Source organism: Drosophila willistoni, unplaced genomic scaffold (assembly GCF_018902025.1).
Source record: "Drosophila willistoni isolate 14030-0811.24 unplaced genomic scaffold, UCI_dwil_1.1 Seg286, whole genome shotgun sequence".
NCBI lineage: Eukaryota > Metazoa > Arthropoda > Insecta > Diptera > Drosophilidae > Drosophila > Drosophila willistoni.
Window position 1 is genome coordinate 22,497 of NW_025814242.1, and position 21,981 is coordinate 44,477.

Genomic DNA, 21,981 nt, shown 5'->3' on the forward strand with positions numbered 1-21,981 from the left:
TCCTCCGGCGTCAGCATGCGAGCATAGCCCTTTTCGACGAGGTTTTCGATTTGCTTGGTGATTTGCTCCTTCAACTGTGGTTGTCGGGAAAATTGCTTTTGTAGGCATTTAAGCCGTTTTAGTGCGTTTGCGTAGCTATCAGGTAATAAAACTTCAGGGTCTTTCCACATTAGACCGACATCGTACATTGGTTGGTGCCATGCCCCCTCTTTGATTTTAAGGAGTACGGCGAGGTTCCAGTTATTTGTGCCGATTAGGATGCTTGGGCGTGCGTTGGTGTATGATGCTATCGGTGACTACCACTAGGTGGGGGAATTCTTTGGCGAGAGCCCTTATGTCGATAGACTGTACAGGTAGATCCAGGGTATCTACACTGTGAACCTCTTCCAAGTAGAATTGATTGCCATTATGTGGATTAACAACCGTAAGCGTGACACGTTCCGATGCATTTTCTTCACGTGTTGTATCGTTGGTCCATTTTAGGCACAGTGGATCTGGAACGCCTTTTAATCCGAGTTGCTTAAAGACCTTGTTGTCGATGAGCGTTAGTGCCGATCCCTCATCTAGAAATGCAAAAGTGTTAGTAACTTTCGTTTTATTGATGATTTGTATTGGAATGACACGGAAATATGTTGATCCAGACTCTCTGGATCATTTTATTGATGATTTGTATTGGAATGACACGGAAATATGTTGATCCAGACTCTCTGGATCGCTGGGTGTGCTTGCTCTCCGGCGTATGCACGTTGGTGACCATAGCTGGTCTGTTTGGGCTGCTGGATTTCGCAGCCTCTGGTATTGGCTGGCCTCGTATGCCGCAAACCTTTTCACGTTGGCACTTTTGGTGATGACGGTTTAGGCATTGTTGGCAGAGCTTGGGATTTTTCAGAAAAGATTTTTTTCAGCTGTGTATTTTGTGCCCAGGTTCGTTACATACGTCGCACGTAATTTCCTTGGCCTGCTCTTTAGGTGCCTCTGTGTGACGATTTAGACTTCCGCTCTTCTTATGGTAAAGCGGCGATGTTACCTGGCTTGCTGCTTCAGCTATGTCGTAGATCCACTTGCTAAAAGATTCCATTGATGGTACCTTAGTGTCTTTGGGAAACATTGCCCACTGCAGCTTCAATTGTGTGGGGAGTTTCTCTAGTAGCTCTTGTACGAGCATTGGGTTTTGCATGTAACCTGTGAGTCCACATGCTTCCATCGTTGAGTAGATGTTTCGTATACACAGTGCGTATTCAAACAGTGGTTCAAGCTTATCTTTTATTGCGGGTAGTTGCCGCGTTTTTTCCAGTAAGTTGTGCAAAATATGCTCTGGCCGACCGAAACACATACGTAATGTTTGTATGATTTCAGGGACCATTGCTGGTAAAAGGAGTTTGGATTAAACTAACTCACGTGCTTTTCCCTTTAAGCTAGCTTGCAGCCGCATAAGATTTTCTGCATTCGTATACCCAGCGATTTCCGTACTTGTCTGAAAACTACTGTAGAATAGAGGCCAGTTCTGAGGATTGCCATCAAATGTTGGAAGCTCTTTCGGTATCGCTTGACGGGCTGCAAGTTGTGCCGCGCTTGGTATTGCTGTGTTTAGGTCTATGTCCATTCGCACTTTACTTTCTGGATAGTACGATGCAGCCCTGTTTGTGAAATTCCAGGGCGCCATTGGCGTAGAACCAAGGTGCGGTTGTTCGCGTGTCGTAGCACGGCAGCTGCGGTGCCTCGTGATCGTAATGCCACGTGTCACGTACAGCTGAGTGTTGCTTTTTGTTTGGCAGAAGTAAAATAGGAATAGCCGTCCTAGCTGTGTCGGGGAATATTTTTGGCGGGCATAGTCCAAAGTCCCGATCCGGTTCTGGTATCGGCCCCGTTGGTTTTGCTGGTGACGAAGTAGCCTGAGGTTCGCCTGCTCGTGTGGTATTTCCGAGGTTCTGCAGGGCGTTGCTCAATATGGTTGTGATGACTTCCGGTGACACGTTGATGCAGTCGCAGTTCCAGCTGTTCTCAAATTTCTCGTCTATTACTCCAAAGCAGTCGAAATGATACCAGGAACAGCATCGATTGCATTGCACCATGCGGTCATTGTCTTCCTGCATGCATTTCTTGCAATGATATATTCCACTTGATAAGTCTTTTGTTGCCATGGTTTACCAATGAGTTTATACTTTTAAGCGATGCTGATTAGTTACGTGACCTATGTAGGTCGTAAACGGTTGACCGTTGAGGTTATGTATAACAATTTAGTGATTGGTTATGCAATCATCGAGGTTAACCTCTATATGATTGGCGTGTAGAACCGTGGGTTGATCCGTCGAGTTGAGTTAAATAATTAACTTTTTCGGTTCATTTAGTGGTTTACCACTGTTAGATTAATTTATAGAATTAATCTGTAGAATTAATTTATAGAATTAATTCATGGCATAATTTATAGAATTGTTGAGTTTGGCGCTAAGGTTCGATGTTTTAGCGGGCCCACAAGAAAACACTCCACTTTTCACGTAATACTTCATTTATTTCTTCCACGTGTATTTCTTATGCTAATGGGTGTGTGTATGGTGTGTGTGCCGTATGCGAGCCGTTTGAGAGCCGCTATAAATTAATCGCCCTTACTCGCGGTTGCAACCAAACTGTTCTGTCCGCCGCTTAGTAACAAGCATAGAACCTAACATGTAAGCTTAAAGCGCAAGATGCAACGGTTAATTTCCCAGCACGTAGGCTGGCGCTTAAGAATAAGTATGAAAATTCAAGAGAATTTCGGCGGCAACAGTTATATTTATAAGCTAAATTTGTGAGCCCTTTAGTGGCGTGATTGATATTGATGGAATATGATTGGCCCGAATTTAACTGCTGAGTTAGCGTTCTCACGCTTTTGGTTGTTAGGGCGACAATTATTATTTCAAGTGTTTAATTTAGCGTTCATACGCTTTGATTTTGAGGGGGACAATTGTTTATAAAAACGGATGTTTACTTTAACGTTATGAATTTTTAGGGGGCGAAATATTTATATGTTATTGGGTATTGGAGTTGGAAATAGCCTGTCCTCAGGCGGATACATTGGGATATAGCGAGGGGTTTTTCTCAGCTATAAATATTGGAGTATCAATTTTGTTTATAATTTGGGACTCAATTTTTTCAACAATTGGAGTTTTGATTATTTCTATTATGTTAATTGATGAAAAATGCTTAATTATTAATTCTTGTGGCATTGCCTTAAACTTATAGATTAAGTATGTAATTAAACTTATTATAGTAAGTATAAAAGTGGTTAATGTAATAGTTTGAAATGCAGTATAATATTTCGTATGTTTGTTAATTATATTCTATACTGGTGATATTGTTTGTTACATAAATGTTTTGGCTATAGTCAAGCAATGAATTTATTATTGATATTTCGTTTAGTTGTAAGGCACAATCGTAAATTTTTATTATGTTATTGCCTTCTATTATTAATTCGTTGTTTACGCAATTTTGATTAAGTTTAGTTTTTGGTAAATTCCATGTTACAATTATGTTTGGTTCAATGTAATTAGTTTGAAAATTCTTATATGTTTTAGTGTACTTACAAGTGGTTGGGATTTGATTTAGAATGCCTATTATACATTCGTTAGTTTCTATTTGTGTTGTATTTTTATTGAACAAAGTGTTGTTAAAATGGTATTTATCTGGCAAAATATTTTTATTCTTATCTGGATAAGGAAGTATCTCAAAGATAGGGGTTTTTATTATTTCTTGAAGAATGTTTGAAATGATAAATATTAGAGAGCTGCATGAATGGAAGCAAAGTCAAAGTCAAATGAATCCATTCGAATTGAATTCAAATAAATGAGTGACAACTACACAATGAAATGAATGTGAGTTTGTACTTGTCATATCTCGCAAAATACGTAACTCTGTTTAATGAAGGCAATGAATTGAGTGTCAAAACATCGAATTGTACTAAGGCTCTCGAATCATTAGAGTTATTCGAATTGACTCATTTTTATTGGGATGTTTAAAAGCAACAAAAACTAATTATTTGATCAAAAATGTATGGAAAATAATGGCGAAATGGGGGCTATTAAAATTAAAATATGCTATACACCAAAAACTTAAGGACACAATTTTTGATTTGACAATTTGGGACAAATTTTGTAAAATCTATTTTTTCTAAATTAGATTCCTAGTTGCCGACGTAGGTCGAGTTTCCCCCTGATGAAGCAATACTAAAAAGTAGTTCCGTCGGGGATAAAGGAAACGATTGTGGATAACGAATAATTTTTAATCATTCAATACTAAGACCTAGTCGGTGGCTCAGTGGAGACCTACTAAATCTACAATTCTGTTGTTCTCGAGTTCGAACCCCGACGTAGGTCGAGTTTCCCCCTGATGAAGCAATACTAAAAAGTAGTTCCGTCGGGGATAAAGGAAACGATTGTGGATAACGAATAATTTTTTTCATTCAATACTAAAAAGTAGTTCCGTCGGGGATAAAGGAAACGATTGTGGATAACGAATAATTTTTTTTTTTCATTCAATTCGTTTTATTTCGTTAGAATGTTGTGCGACTGATTTTTACACTCATTTAGTTGAAGTCGATTTCAAAGTCATTCAATTCATTTATTTGGTTTTGAATGTTGTTAACTCGAATTGATTTTTCTATCATTCATGCAGCTCTCTAATAAATATCTCGTTTGAATTTGGTTTATATTCATTATTCATTAATATGGATTATGTCTTTAAATTCCTGTACTTGTTGCATTAAATTGTTATATGTAATGTCTATTAGCGTTAAATTTACTTTTAAATAATGATATTCAAAGTTTGTCGGTAGATCCGTGGTTCCTGTTTTAAATATTAAGTAACCGTTTGGTGCTTTTACTGGGTTTATGTCAATGGATTGGCTGCATGTTGTTTTTAATGTTAAAAGTAGCATAATGCGCAAAAAACGCATTTTGAGTTGTTGACCTGTAATTAATTAATTGTCGTATTTGTTTTTATTTACTTTCTTTTTCTTCTTGAATTTTGATTTGTAGTGTGTGACTTTTTGTCCTCTATTTCTTTCTTCAAAATGTTTCTCGTCTAACTGATTTATTTCTCCTGTCTTTTTGAATGGATTTGTCGTTTTTGACTTTACTAATGGTGCTTGTTTAAATCTAGTGTCGATTTCGAAGTCGTGTCTATCTTCATTTAAATTATTTATTTGATGTATTTTTTTTATTTGGGTATTATAGTCGGGGGATCCTGCATAGATAAAAATGTCCGCTGGTGTTCGGTTAGTTGTTTTATGTCTAGTCTTATGGTTGTATACGTAGAGTATTTCAAAGGTTAGTTTTGTATTTTTATACCATGCACCCATAGGGTGAAATGGTATATTAAAGTCGCCAAAATGTATGTAACAGGCAGAAGGAAGCTTCTCCGACCCCATAAAGTATATATATTCTGGATCAGGATCAACAGTCGAGTCGATCTAGCCATGTCCGTCTGTCCGTCCGTCCGTCCGTCCGTCTGTATGAACACGCAGATCTCGGAGACTATAAGAGCTAGAGCCACCAAATTTGGTATGTAGACTCGTGTTGTATGTACAGTTATCAAGTTTGTTTCAAACTTTTGCCACGCCCCCAGAATTTACATAAAACTGTTTTCTTAAAAAGTATAACAGCTAGAGACATCAAATTTGGTATATATACTCGCTAAGTTGTTGCGCAGATATTCAGTGTTCAAAATTTTTGCCTCGCCCCTTTCCGCCCCTAGAACATACATAAAACAGATTTTCCTGAAAACTACAGAAGCTAAGATATGAAATTTGGTATAATTAGTCGTTTAGTTAGCGCGCAGAAAGTAAAAGTTCAAAATTTTTGCCACGCCCCCTTCCGCCCCCATAATTTACAAAAAATTTATCTTCCTTAATACTATTACATCTAGAGACATGAAATTCGGTACAAATAACCATTTAGTAAGCACACAGACATTAGTTGTTCAAAATGTTTGACACGCCCCTTTACGCACTTAGAATTCAAAGAAAACTAATTTTCTGAAAAACTACATATAACACTCAAGCCAATCTAAATACATTTGGCACACTGACATACTTGCGATAAAATTTTAATAACCTAGCAAACTTTATTGAAATCGGACGAAAAGTAGAAAAATAAACAGAAAATTAATGGTATTTTGCAAGATGAGCCATAAGGCCGGAACGGCTGTTGGCCTGTAGCGGCGCTAAAGTGCTTGTGTGCTTGAAAAAGTTATATGTAAACAGTACACAAGTTGACGCTATCAATTCATGTACCAATTTCTCAATAAACAAAAAATAAAACAAATTAACAACGGTTAAAGTAGGTTTTTAAAACATTTATTAAACTTCATTTAAGTAATAATTACGTTATTTCATATTTCCCATTTAAAACAAAATAGATATGTTACTTATTCGAAATTTGTATAAACTTAAAAATAATATTAATATTATTTACTAACCTTACTACTAGAAATATTCGAAAAGTATTTCCATTGGTTTTGGATTCTTTTAAATCTAAGAGAGAAGTATAGTTGAAATTATTTACAAGAAAATCAATATAAAAATAATAATAATAAATAATAAATATAATAAATATTTCTACCACAGCCTGAGAGGCATTGAAGATTAATATTAAAATCTCAGAAAATTAAAGAATGGTTCCCTAATACATTTGAATTTTCCTGAACAAGTCTCTCAAACTCAACTTTAAATCTTGACAAAGGATATGTTGGACTTCTATAAACAACCAAAATACGTAACGCGCTATATTTCATAAGAGCAAATTCAAAAACAGGGGCGGTTAAGCTATTCGATCTAGCATAGAATTGACCACTAGAGCAAAGACTGGTATTCTGCAATAAATCATTTCTAATAAATATAAGAATACCCCTTCTAGGTCGAACACTGCTGGCTAATGATGGGCAATCAAGTCGCACTGCTGTAGTGCAACCCGGAATTTCGAAAGCTTCATTGTCAAACTTGGAAGTCTCTACAAAACACAGTATTGATGACTGGAGCATCAGTTGATTAGAAAATACATCCCGAATATGACAGTGCAAATTTTCCGTATTATGGAAGAAAACATTAAAATTGGAGCTATCAAATAGTGGATTAAAATGTGTACGAAGTGCCTTTTAAGTACGCAACCTTTGTAGTTCTGTCTCAGCTAATGAACCTTGTCCAGATCTTGGGGGAATAAATTGACCTACAATAAAAAAGCCTGCGGCACTAGTTGCCCTGCTACATGCAACATATAATGCTTCCCGTTGCATTCCTGAACTGGTGTGGACCACTACCCTGTCATATGTAGCACCTTGACTTTTATGAATAGTTATAGCTTCTGCAGCTATAACCGGAAATTGTTTTCTATCTATATTGACTTGCTCATTTGATCTAAATTGAAAACTTTTTACTGTTTTCTGAATTGGGGTCCAGGTATTTTGTGCACGATGGCGAAGTTTAGCTCGAGCGTTTACTCCTACACTGTCATCTAAAAATTTTATCCAAAGAATTAAAGGAATATTGGATGTATTGAAATCTATATCCATTAGGGTCCCTGTGGCTCCATTCACGAGTCCATCTGCCGTGTCTACATTGACAGTCATCATATACTTGGCAGTGGTTTTTAAAATAAGACGACTACACAACCTTGAGTATCAGAAGTTTTAAAACCCTTGACATCTTCTAAATACTTGTTTCTAGCTGTTTCATTAAAATGAGCAGCTTTAATAAAGTCTACAGCATCAGAAATATATTCCTCAGTGGGAATAGAAGATAATTTTGCCCTGTTGTAAAAATCTGTATCCCTATTACTAAGAAATAGATGAATTGCTTCATCTGGAACTTGACTAGCGTCAAAAATTCTAGTCCTAAACAAATCAATATCTATGGGGGTCATTTGGCCGGATGCCATGTTATTCAATTCTAAAGCAAAAGGTTGATCGTCGCGCTGTCGCATAATCTCTGTGAGTTCAAAAAACTTAAAACGTTCCCAAAAAGAAGGACCAACAAGGATGCTATAAGGGTCGTGAGATAAAGAAGTGGACTGAAAAATCCAACTGTCACCTACAGGGCGTAATTGTCTGAGATCGCCGAACACGATTACAGAAATGCCCCCAAAAGGAGAATCTCGATTATGAAAAATCAACTTGAGGCGAGAATCTAAATAAGAAAACATTTTAGCACCCACCATAGATATCTCATCACTAATTATAAGTTTTAGATCTATGTACCTAGTTCGAGGAGTATTCAGTAGATCAGAACTTAAATCCCTAAAAGCAGACCCAGACTGGATAATGGGAACAGAAAACATGGAATGTAGTGTGGAACCTCCAATTCCAAAAGCAGATTTTCCTGTTGGAGCGCACAAAAGAATCTTAACAGTATTTGGGTCGTTTCCTCTCCTACGATTATACTCTACAGAAAGCGACTGAAAAATTGCAGAAATAAGCCTACTTTTGCCAACACCTGCACCGCCACCTACAAACTCATGGAAAATTTCATTGTTCTTCACATTGTGAAGAACATGAGTGAGAAAAGTTTTGTGCCTAAAATTAAGAGACCTAACAACACTTGCCAGATTTTCAGGCAAAATTATTGGCGGGAGTTTAATAACTCGGATATCATTGTCTGTATCCTGTGGTTGGTCATTGCCATTTAAATTTAACAGATTGAGCTGAGAGCTAATTTCAGGAAATGCTAAAACTCTAAACTCCTCGTCAAGTACAACTTGTTTTTCTAGATTATCTTTTAAATCTCTACCTTCGTTTTCCATTGCTCTTCTAGTGCTAAGTGCGTCTTCTAAATTGTCTAATACATTGTATTTGTTGAACCCGGCCCTAATAATTTCCTCATGTTCATTGTAAAACTCCTCACAATTTCTCTGAACTAATTCAATTTGCTCGTCCCTCCATGGAAAATACAACATAACTAATTCCCTAAAGTAATTCTGCCTATCAGTGTTAATAATATATTTCCTATACCTAATTGTGCAAGGCCACTTTCTTAAAGAGATAAAGCCACTACCATCTCGCAAAGCAATACTACCTCCTATAACCTCTCCCCCTTCCTCACTGCTAGTATCGCGACGAGACCTAACGCTAAATTCTAATTGGCTGCAAAATCGGCTAAACAGAGTTCCTCAAAAATATTTGGCCTTTCTACATAATGGTCAAGTAGCCCTTTAACAAAGATGTCAGTTGGATCCTGAGGCAAACTTTGCAATTGCTGTCTAGATTTGAGCATTTTAACTCGAAGTTCTGATAAACTAGTACTGATAAATTTATCCTTATGGCTTATATGGGACATTGACATCCCTAAACAGCAATAGGCAGCTTCCTGAGCAGAGATCTCAGTGCCGCAAATGAATTTATGACCAATATATTGTAACTTTTCCCTAATAGTTAAATTTCCTCTCTCAACACTAGCTACAGCTTCCCTCATTAGCTTTGAAATGTTTTTTTGGGATTTATTTATATAATTTATTATATAGCTGCAGCAAGCATACGGATCCAATATGAACTGAATGTCCATATTGGCCCTCTGTATAGAGAGAATATGCTTATTATAAGCATTAATCTTGATTTCGGCAAAAGTTCTTTTTAGAAAAATTTGAGGCTTTTTTAGGCTAGACCTTAGTTTATATTCCTCATAACTGAGGTTCACATTTTCATGTGACAGAAAGTTTTCGAAATTGCTCAAGTGGGAAATAATGTCAGAAGAAAAACTAGTGTTGAGAAACTTTTGAATCCGCTGAAAATTCTCTCGATGACGAGGTCTATTTTCAGCTTCATCGGAAATTGGCCTCAAGATCTCTGTTTGGGGCATTGGAGGATTGGGTATCCCGAATCTACAAATTTCTTGCCCTCTAACTTTTCGGAGGCAAGTAAAACTGTGGCTATGAGTTTGGTAAACTAAAAAGGGAGCTAATTCTGAATTTTTTATATCTGTGGTAACAAACTGGTCGATGAGAGGATGAGGAGAGCCCCTTTGTTGAAACTCAACCCGCCAATAAAATTTACATTTTACAAAATGCTCACCGAAAATGCCTAAATGACTTTTCATAACTTTTAATAACTCTCTATACCTATGTTCAAAATACCTCGCACATGTAACTGGATCTGATCTAATAAGCCGAGCTTTTTCATTAAATAACAAACCTGATGCTTCTTTCTCTGTTATGTCTACCCTATCAACTGTTTTCCTAAGTATAACAAGCAACTCCGTCCACTTTGTCTCGGCAGCTGACAAAGCTATAAAAAAAGTGGGAAGTCCGAATGGCGAATCATTGCCATAACTTTTTTTTTCTCATCCTCCCAATGAGCTGGTGAAGTGCGAATACCCTTTAGAACCCTATAACCCTCATCATGTCGAATTAAATTATTAACAAAATCTTCCATAAGTATATTAGAAGCTGTGACTGCGCATGAAGCGCTATATTTTCGTAAACATATGGAAGTATTATTCCGAATCGTTATCAGCTCTAATTTCTTGTAATTAAAGAACAACTTATCTGTCCTGCAACATCTTCTATCTACATTCCTAAGCTCGGATCTAACTATGGTTGCGTAGCTTGATGAAGTTCTTCTCTTAGTGCCGGCATAAATAGTAGGAAAGGCTAATTCTTCACAATCGGAATCTAATATCATATCTAAGGGCCTTTGCCCTTCTCCTGGACCTATAGTTATTCTTTGTATGCCGGCATCATCTACCTGAATATTTTCCAAGATTGTTTCCTGACCGCATGGGTTGAGCTTCTCAGCTTCCTCTACAGGATTGTCTTGGTTTATGAATTGGGCAGATTCTTCATTTCGATGAAGAATCAAGCCTTTGCCTTTGCTCATTAATTGTAATATTATGTTTCCTATACAACTCTGTGTTAACTAAAAATCTAAGTGCCCTTTCGATTCTAGCGGGTCTGAGGGTTTCTGCCATAAAATCGTGACCATATTCCATTCTACGTTTGAGGTGGAGCTCGATAACCTCGGTATCATTAAATGCTCGCGGGAGCGAAGTAACTATGTTACCGACAGGAATTGGGACTTTAACTACAGCTCCTTTAATTGTGCTTTGACGCTCGTGGCCTGTTGCCCTAATTATCATAAAAGGAAGACGAGGAGAAATGACACGTTCTTCTAGAATTGGCAAAACTGAAAGACATTCTGGACGAGTTGTGAAATCTAATCCATGTGAAATGGAAAACTTGGGCAGGGTGTTTCTTGAAATATGGGCAAAACAAGTGGAACAGACTGTGAAGTTGCCATCAGTAGGAGGAAAATGATTAGCAATTTCAAAAATCGAAGCTCTAAAGTCATAATTATTTTCTAAGAACTCGCGAGACTTTAACTTCACTTTATGGGGAAACCAGAGACCCTCACAACAGTAGCAAATTTGACTGGGCCTAACTTCACTATTCTATTGAATTTATCCATCAAAAATTCTAAATTAGGTCGACGTGTTGGATTACTAGGATCCCTAGGAGTATTCGCACGGTTTTGTCTATTACGTAACGCGTTTCTAGTATTCTGTGCTATTCTCTGTCTGTTCAAAGGATTTGATCGTCGTACCCTATGCCCTAATGAATTGCAAATTTGTTCTACGAACCTAAAGTTAATGTCGCGCCTACTAGTAGACCGACGAACATCAGGAGCCTGTTCTCCCGCGCTAGTCGATGAACTTAAATTTTCTCTACGCGTTTGCTGATATACTAAATTTCTCTGCCTCTCTGCTTCTACGTATGAAAGATCGCTCCTATTCAATGTATTCCTTAATCTCCTATTATGCGACTGCTGAGACGCCGAAAGTCTATTAATACGTGCATAATTAAAATAACACAAAAAACTACACTTGAAAAATAAAAATCTGATAAAGGTTATATGTACATACAAAAATGATATATGTATATAAAAGAGAGATAAATGTATAAAAAATAAAAATAACGTATATGTAAATAATAAGGATTGGGAATATGTATATAGAATATACCTATATATGAATAGAGTATATAAAATAAAGGGATATATGTATAAAAAAAATAAAAATAAGGTATATGTAAAAAATAAGGTTTAGGAATATGTATATAGAATATACATATATGTGAATAAAGTATGGGTAAATAAAATTATAATGAAAAGGAAATAAAAAAGTTTTGAAAAAAAAACAATTTTTTGGTAGAGTATGGGCAAATAAAATTATAATGAAAAGGAAAATAAAAAGTTTTGAAAAAACTATTTTTGGTTCAAGTAGAGAATATAATAATATTGTAAAAAATTACTTACAATTTTCCAAACAAAGAAGTGACATCAAGAACTATACAACGGATTTATTTTGCTACAGATTACTTTTGCAATCCCACAAAACACTATTTACTTTACACCACTATGTATTACTTTTTGGAAAATTAAAAATCACTTTAATATTTTATTTGGCACTTAAACACTAGCAGAACACGATGTTAACACTTTGAAGATAGATTTTGAATGAATCGTGTGCGAATCCCAAATCAGTGAAGAAATTTCACTATATGCTACTTTTTCCCAACGTCCATTGACCGAAACCTGAAACAGTTGTTCTTAATCGTACTAACAGGTACATCATTCTTGATCTGCACGTGCAATATTGAAATGGCGCAATGCTTTTCTATTTCCCATTACAAAACCTCACTCACAGGTACTTCCGATGAGAATGAGGTAAAGTTTCACATACGACCGTTGGCTCCAGGTGCAGATGTTTGGGTCTGTACCTGCAAAGAAATTATGCAATTTCAGGCGCCCATTGAAAAAATCTCAGGTCCAGGTACTTCCGATGGGGAAAAGGTAGGGATTTCCAATACGACGATAAGCGACAGGTACAACAATGTCATGTTCACAAAAATTCAAAACTTAGATTTTCTACTTTACAGAAGTATAACTTCATTGAACGTTTATTTTAATGATAGTGTTATATTTCTACCTCGTTCTTCCTCGTCCGGACGGACGCACCGACATATTTATCTGTTAATTCTATAATATACATATATACCAAGCTTCATCCGGTCGTAGTTGTCTGTTTTCGACTTTAACCCATGCATATAACTAGTAAAAAAATAGATTTACTTGGTGCATGGTATGCCAAAGTCGGCGCGACGACTTACTTCATTATTTTCTGTCTTTGCGATATTGCATACTGAGCATTCATTAATTATGTTTTGAATTAGGTTTTGAAAATCGGGAAAATAATATTTTTCTTTAAACAAATTAATCATTTTTTCGATTCCTGGATGTAATAATTCTTTATGTTGTTTTAGGATTATTTCTTTAAATTGTGCAAACGTTTGAAGGTCCTCTAACTTAATGCTAGATTTCGAGGTTTTTGTATTTGCGTTTGATTGTATTATTTCAATAAAAGCTTGTTGGAATATGGGAAAATCTTGTTCATTATGAAAATATAGTACAGTGTTCTTACTGCAAAGATATCTTATGATTATATTGATTATATTTTTATGTTTGTTTTATAAAAGTAAGTTGTTGTTTCTGCTTTGTCTTCTGAACCTCTAATGAATTCTATTTGCCTGTTGAAATAATTAATGGGTTTTTATTCTATTGGAATGTAATTTTCATTATCCTCATGAGCACTATGTATTGTAGCTGCTGTGCTTTCTGTTGATCCTAAAAACTGATCCTAAAAGTTTGCCAGGTAAATATTTAATTGTAATCAAACTCATTTAGTTTTATTTTTCATCTTTGAAGTTTCATATTTGGTTCTTTTATATTGTTGAGCCATATTAAAGGCTTATGGTCTTTAGAATCTCGAACTTTCTACCGAAAAGGTATGGCCTAAAATATTTGGTTGCCCATACAATAGATAGTAATTCCTTTTCTATGGCTGAATAATTAAGTTCGTGTTCGTTAAGTGTTCTACTACCATAAGAAATAGGTCTATGGTCCTGTGAGAGGAACGCACCTAAAGCTATATTGCTAGCATCTGTGGTTAGGAAAAATGGTTTTTTGAAATCGGGATATGCAAGTATAGGATCATTCATAAGCAGATATTTTAATTTTTCAAAGGATGAAATATAATTTGGGTCGTTTATATTTATTTTAGCTCCTTTCTTTAATCCTAGAGTTAAAGCACTAACCATAGAACACATAGATGGACAAACTCATGATTTTTTGATTGCAAACGCTTGCCTAGTCATGGAACCCCAGAGAACTTCGGGAAAACCCGATCGCTCGTACTCTCAATAAGAGCGTAAAGTGGGGAGAGGGCCAAGCAGCTTCGAAAATAATTCAGTTTAGCACAGACTACAGAACGACGAAGGCAGGCCTACGTCGCTTGTGATTTCGTTCTGTCTATGTATGTGTACACTCGTCGGTACATGCTCAGGCTTCGTACTGTGTGTGTGACGTGAATTTGTACAACATCGCATTTCAATAGCTCGCTCGACCAAAATTTTTAATTTTTGACAAAACAGCGACAATGCGAATAGGATATGCCCCTGTGGAAAGAATATTAGGAAATATTCGCATCATCTTCGTATATATCTCGGTGGCTGTGCCGATAGAATATTTGCTTGGCGAACGGAATATCCCTGGTTCGATTCCCAACTCGAAACCGACCAATATGGTTTTTTTTTTCTATTTTTTAATAAATAAATAAATAAAAATAAATAAATAATAAATGAATAAAAAAGAAAAATAAACAAAAAATAAAGAAACAAAAAATATGCTTTAGAATTGAATAACATGGCATCCGCATAAATGACCCCCATAGATATTGATTTGTTTAGGACTAGAATTTTTGACGCTAGTCAAGTTCCAGATGAAGCAATTCATCTATTTCTTAGTAATAGGGATACAGATTTTTACAACAGGCCAAAATTTCTTTTATTCCCACTGAGGAATATATTTCTGATGCTGTAGACTTTATTAAAGCTGCTCATTTTAATGAACCAGCTAGAAACAAGTATTTAGAAGATGTCAAGGGTCTTAAAACTTCTGATACTCAAGGTGTAGTCGTCTTATTTTAAAAACCACTGCCAAGTATATGATGACTGTCAATGTAGACACGGCAGATGGACTCGTGAATGGAGCCACAGGGACCCTAATGGATATAGATTTCAATACATCCAATATTCCTTTAATTCTTTGGATAAAATTTTTAGATGACAGTGTAGGAGTATGTTGCTCGAGCTAAACTTCGCCATCGTGCACAAAACTCCTGGACCCCAATTCAGAAAACAGTGAGCAAGTCAATATAGATAGAAAACCATTTCCGGTTATAGCTGCAGAAGCTATAACTATTCATAAAAGTCAAGGTGCTACATATGACAGAGTAGTGGTCCACACCAGTTCAGGAATGCAACGGGAAGCATTATATGTTATATGCATGTAGCAGGGCAACTGGTGCCGCAGGCTTTTTTATTGTAGGTCAATTTATTCCCCCAAGATCTGGACAAGGTTCATTAGCTGAGACAGAACTACAAAGGTTACGTACTGAAAAGGCACTTCGTACACATTTGATCCACTATTTGATACTGTCATATTCGGGATGTATCTTCTAATCAACTGATGCTCCAGTCATCAATACTGTGTTTTGTAGAGACTTCCAAGTTTCACAATGAAGCTTTCGAAATTCCGGGTTGCTCTACAGCAGTGCGACTTGATTGCCCTTCATTAGCCAGCAGCGTTCGACCTAGAAGGGGTATTCTTATATTTATTAGAAATGATTTATTGCAGAATACCAGTCTTTGGTCTAGTGGTCAATTCTATGCTAGATCGAATAGCTTAACCGCCCCTGTTTTTGAATTTGCTCTTATGAAATATAGCGCTTTAGGTATTTTGGTTGTTTATAGAAGTCCAACATATCCTTTGTCAAGATTTAAAGTTGAGTTTGAGAGACTTGTTCAGGAAAATTCAAATGTATTAGGGAACAATTCTTTAATTTTCGGAGATTTTAATATTAATCTTCAATGCCTCTCAGGCTGTGGTAAAAATATTTATGATTTTCTTGTAAATAATTTCAACTATACTTCTCTCTTAGATTTAAATGAATCCACAACCAATGGAAATACCCATATTGATTGGGCTTTTTCGAATATTTCTAGTAGTAAGGTTAGTGCGCGTACTTTTGAAACCATTTATAGTTATCATACAGGAATTTGTGCCAGCGTTAAAGATTTTGAATAATAACAATTTATGAAGGGCATATATTAATATTATTTTTAAGTTTATACAAATTTCGAATAAGTAACATATCTATATTGTTTTAAATGGGAAATATGAAATAACGTAATTATTATTTAAATGAATTTTAATAAATGTTTTAAAAACCTACTTTAACCGTTGTTAATTTGTTTTATTTTTTGTTTATTGAGAAATTGGTACATGAATTGATAGCGGCAACTTGTGTACTGTTTACATATAACTTTTTCAAGCACACAAGAACTTTAGCGCCGCTACAGGCCAACGGCCGTTCCGGCCTTACGGCTCATCTTGCAAAATACCATTAATTTTCTGTTTATTTTTCTACATTTCGTCAGATTTCAATAAAGTTTGCTAGGTTATTAAAATTTTATCGCAAGTATCAGTGTGCCAAATGCATTTAGATTGGCTTGAGTGTTATATGTAGTTTTTCAGAAAATTAGTTTTGTTTGAATTCTAAGGATGTAAAGAGGCGTGTCAAACATTTTGAACAACTAATGTCTGTGTGCTTACTAAATGGTTATTTGTACCGAATTTCATGTCTCTAGATGTAATAGTATTAAGGAAGATTAATTTTTTGTAAATTATGGGGGCGGAAGGGGGCGTGGCAAAAATTTTGAACTTTTACTTTCTGCGCGCTAACAAAACGACTAATTATACCAAACTTCATATCTTAGCTTCTGTAGTTTTCAGGTAAATCTGTTTTATGTAAGTTCTAGGGGCGGAAAGGGGCTATGAATTTTCAACCCAAAACTTTTAAAACACAATCACTTAAATCATGTTATTCGGAAAAACTAATGAATACAAAAACATCCAGCTGGCTTAAACCAAATTCAAACGAGATATTTATCATTTCAAACATTCTTCAAGAAATAATAAAAACCTTTATCTTTGAGATACTGGATAAGGATCCAGATGAGAATAAAAATATTTTTACAGATGAATACCATTTTAACAACACTTTGTTCAATAAAAATACAAAACAAATAGAAACTAATGAATGTATAATAGGCATTCTAAATCAAATCCCAACCACTTGTAAGTACACTAAAACATATAAGAATTTTCAAACTAATTACATTGAACCAAACATAATTGTAACATGGAATTTACCAAAAACTAAACTTAATCAAAATTGCGTAAACAGCCAATTAATAATAGAAGGCAATAACATAATAAAAATTTACGATTGTGCCCTACAACTAAACGAAATATCAACCAGAGGGCCGGGGCTAACTTCGACCGCGTCAAAGTTTGTATACCCTTGCAACTTTTTGGTAACTCTTTCCTTACCTATAGCCATCAAAGTGGAAAAACGTTTAAGCTAAAAAGGCTAATGTTTCCGAAAGAACGGCTTACATAGGAAATAACGAAGATATTGATCAAAGTCACAGTTTTCCACCGATCGTTCCTATGGGAGCTATATGATATAGTTACCCGATCCTTATTAAATTTGGCACAGTCATTAACAGATATATTAAACTAACAAATGTTAAATTTGTAAGCAATCGCGGCAAAATTAACGAAGTTATTGACAAAAGTCACTGTTTTCAAAAGATCGTTCCTATGGGAGCTATATGATATAGTCATTCGATCTTGATCAAATTTGGCGTAGTCGTTTATATGTGAAATTAACTTACCAATATTAAATTTCACGACAATAGCTCAAAAAATAACGAAGTTATTAAGAAAAGTCACTGTTCGTGACTTTGCCATTTGTATGGGAGCTATATGATCTAGTGATCCGATCCGGCTGAATCCGAGATATACAACGCCTGCAGTATATACAAGCCTACATGCAAAATTTCAGCTCTGTAGCTCTTACGGTCTAGGAGGAGTTTGCGTTGATCCAGACGGACGGACGGACGGACGGACGGACGGACGGACATGGCTATTTGAACTCGTCTTGTCGTGCTGATCAAGAATATATATACTTTATATGGTCGGAGATGCTTCCTTCTATGCGTTGCACACTTTTGACCAAAATTAATATACCCTTTTTGCAAGGGTATAATAATAAATTTATTGCTTGACTATAGCCAAAGCATTTATGTAACAAACAATATCAAAAAGGCTAGAACCTATTTCCTTTATCCAAACAAAAGAGATAATCAACGAACACACCAAATATTATATATATTATTCCGAACTATTACATTAACCACATTTATACATACTATAATAAGTTTGATTACATACTTAATCTATAAGTTTAAGGCAATGCCACAAGAATTAATAATTAAGCATTTTCGATCAAATAACAATCGTGGTCCCACAGAAATAATCGAAACCCCAATTGTTGAAAAAATTGTGTCCCAAATTATAAACAAAATTGATACTCCTATATTTATAGCTGAGAAAAACCCCTCGCTATATCCCAATGTATCCGCCTGAGGACAGGCTATTTTCTTTAGGATGGGGGAGTCATATATCCAACTCCAATACCCAATAACATAAATATTTCGCCCACTAAAATTCATAACGTTTAAGTAAACATCCGTTTTATAAACATTTGTACCCCTCAAAAACAATGCGTGTGAAAGCTAACCCATAAATTAACATAAACAATTAAACACTTGAAATAATAATTGTCCCCCTAACAACCAAAAGCGTGAGAACGCTAACTCAGCAATTAAATTCGGGCCAATCAAATTGCATCAATATCAATCACGCCACTAAAAGGCTCACAAATTTGGCTTATAAATATAACTATAAGACATTTTGTAACTCAGTTCTAAGTTTTCATTCAAATAATAAAGTACGTTGCTTTTAACTCACAAAACATATCTTGTTTTTCCTTATTGGGAAAACCGGATATTTAATTATATATATTTAAGTACTATTGTTTATTTGAAAAAATAGCAAAGTATAGCAAAGAGGCGTATCAAGAGGGAAATGTGAAGACTTTTAAATTCAAAATTTGAGGTTCAGTTAAGCAGTCATATATCAATCAAAAGATATATGTATGTAAAGACGAGATGGGCACACTGATCTCAAATTACCCCAATTTTTATGAGGCGTGTAGCAGCTTAGAGTCATCTAAGAGCATCTAAGAGAGAGAGTCGGGAGTCGAAGGGCAGTTGTCGTCGAGAACGGGCAAGATATAAACACGTTACGAGAGCGTTCGGCAGTTGTGAAATTAATTATTATTCTCAAAGAAATATATGTACTACACCTCAATTTAAACATTTCAGTTAATATTACGTGCAATAAATTATTACAAATATAATGTTAACCTCACATTTGGAGGCTCGCCGGTTTTGTGCGTGTTAGTGCATGTGTAATGTTGAGAAAGTTCTTAGAAAAATGTAAATGTGGTTGTGCTAGAATTTAAAAAACAATAAAGTTGTAAAGTTGCGACTGATTTTGTAAAAGTTGGTACAAAACATCCAAATAAAAGTTGTACAATTGTGAAAATTCCAGTAGTGCGCGGTTGCTTTTCTAAGAAATCGTTCTCGAACAGTCGGTCAGTCGGCGCCACGAAGTCGCGAAGAACCGAAATTTCGCCACCATTGCGCACACCAGCAAAGTCGAAAAACGAAAAGAAGAACGAAAAGAAGATCGTTGAGAAGAAGACCTTGATTTGGTTTAGTGGAAGAAGAAGAATCGATAAAAAATAATATGGAAGTGATAAAAGTTAGTGACGTAGAAAAAAGTGATCCCAGAGATCTAGATATAAAGATGCAACAGTGAATACAAATGTTTTCTTTTAAAATCGAAGCAGATGAGAGAAAGTATGCAGAAGTCAAAATAAACCCTGAGCATTTCGAAAAAGTTGTATGTGTGTTTGACGGTTACAATGTACCGGTAGAGAAATGGTTTGAGAACTTTGAGCAGAATGCCGAAGCTTACGAGCTCACAGACAAGCAGATGTATGTGCAAGCGAGAAATAAAATGAGCGGTGCGGCACAGTTATATCTCGAGTCAGAAACAGTGAGTGATTTTCAGAGTTTGAGACAAATGTTGTGTTGTGAGTTCGAGTCAAATTTGAGTAGCGCTGACCTACATCAACAGTTACTCGATCGTAAAATGCACAGTGGTGAATCGTTTCAGGAATATATGCTAAATATGAGAAAAATTGCTAGTGCGGGAAAAATCGAAGACGCGGCGGTTATACGGTACATAGTTGATGGGCTTAATATTAAAAGCGAGTTCAAGTTCTCAATGTACAATTGTAAATCGCTAAAAGAATTAAAAGAGCAATATAGTGTATTCGAGCATGTAAAAAAATTTGATTTGATTTTGAGCATGTAAAATAATTTGAGAAAGTTATCAGCTGTTCGTAAAATAAATATACAAAAACGGGTCAAGTCGGTGTCGTTGAATGGCGTAAATGTTGACGGTTTGATCGATCCGGGCTCAGATGTCACTATTGTAAAGAACTTTTTTCTAAAATACTTGGGTAAGATTGATTTAAAAGAAAGTTGCTTAATGCTCTGCGGCCTAGTCAAAGGCAAACAAAAGCAAAAAGCTTTTTCGAGACAGAAGTCATCGTAGATAACCTAAAGACGTAGCAAAAATTCTTGGTAGTGGAGAGCAACACTATGGACTGTGACGTTATTTTGGGATACGACTTTGTGAAGAAATTTAAAGTATCGATCGATGAGCGTGGATATACATTTATGAGCCTGGTTGAAGACACCAAATCGCAAGAAGAATATGCTGACAATTGGTACAATGTTTTTGACATCTCATGTAGTTATTCGGCCCCACCGCAATATCAAAAGTAAGTCGAAGCGATGATATTGAGTTAAAAATTGTACCAGATGGCGCAATAATCCCATTTAGGCAGTCGCCCATTCGTTTGTCAGCACCAGAAGCGAAAGCGGTTAAAAGTCAAGTTGATGAGTGAGAAGAAAGTGGAAAAGTGCGCAAATCCACTTCGAATGTTGCTAGCAGAGTTGTAGTTGTAAAGAAGAAAGACAATACTTTGCGGGTTTGTGTAGACTACAGGAAGCTAAATAGCATGGTCTTGGAAGGCTGCTTTCCAGTTCCTTTAATGGATGAAGTGCTTGAGAGATTGCAGGCAGCAAGCTTTTATACGATTATGGATTTCGAATATGGATTGTTCCATGTGCCCATAGAGGAATCTAGCAAATCAAATACAGCGTTTGTTAATAGAGTTTAATAGAGCGCCATTTGGATTTCGTAATTCTCCTGCTTCATCCTGCACGACCCTTTACCAAGTTGCTAAAAAAAGATGTCAAGTTTATTATGGGTCCAAGCGAGCTTCAGGCGATGCAGCAATTGAAGACGGCGATAATAAGTGAACCAGTGTTACACCACTATTCTTGCGAGGCACCAACCGAGTTGCACACGGATGCTTCAAAAGACGGATTTGGAGCGGTACTACTTCAGCTATTTGACATCAATTTGCATCCGATCTATTTTTGGAGTAAGAAAGCATCTGAAGCGGATTCGAAGAGGCATAGCTACATTCTTGAAGTCAAGGCAGCATATATGGCGTTAAAAATATTTCGACATTATTTGCTAGGGATACCGGTGAAATTTGTGACAGACCGCATTGCATTTAAGCAAACTACGTCAAAGCTGGACATCCCAAGGGAAGTTGCGCAATGGATATTGTATCTACAAGATTTCAATTTGAACGTGGAGCACCGATCAGCAGTTAAGATGCAGCACGTGGACTGTTTAAGCCGTTATCCGCAGTCGTGCTTAGTAGCAAAAGATGAAAGAACAGCGCGTTTAAAGAAGGCACAGCAGACAGATGATCATATTATCGCAATTATAGAGGTACAAAAGCAGCAACCATATAAGAGCTTCAACGTGAATGAATGAAAGTTATTGGTT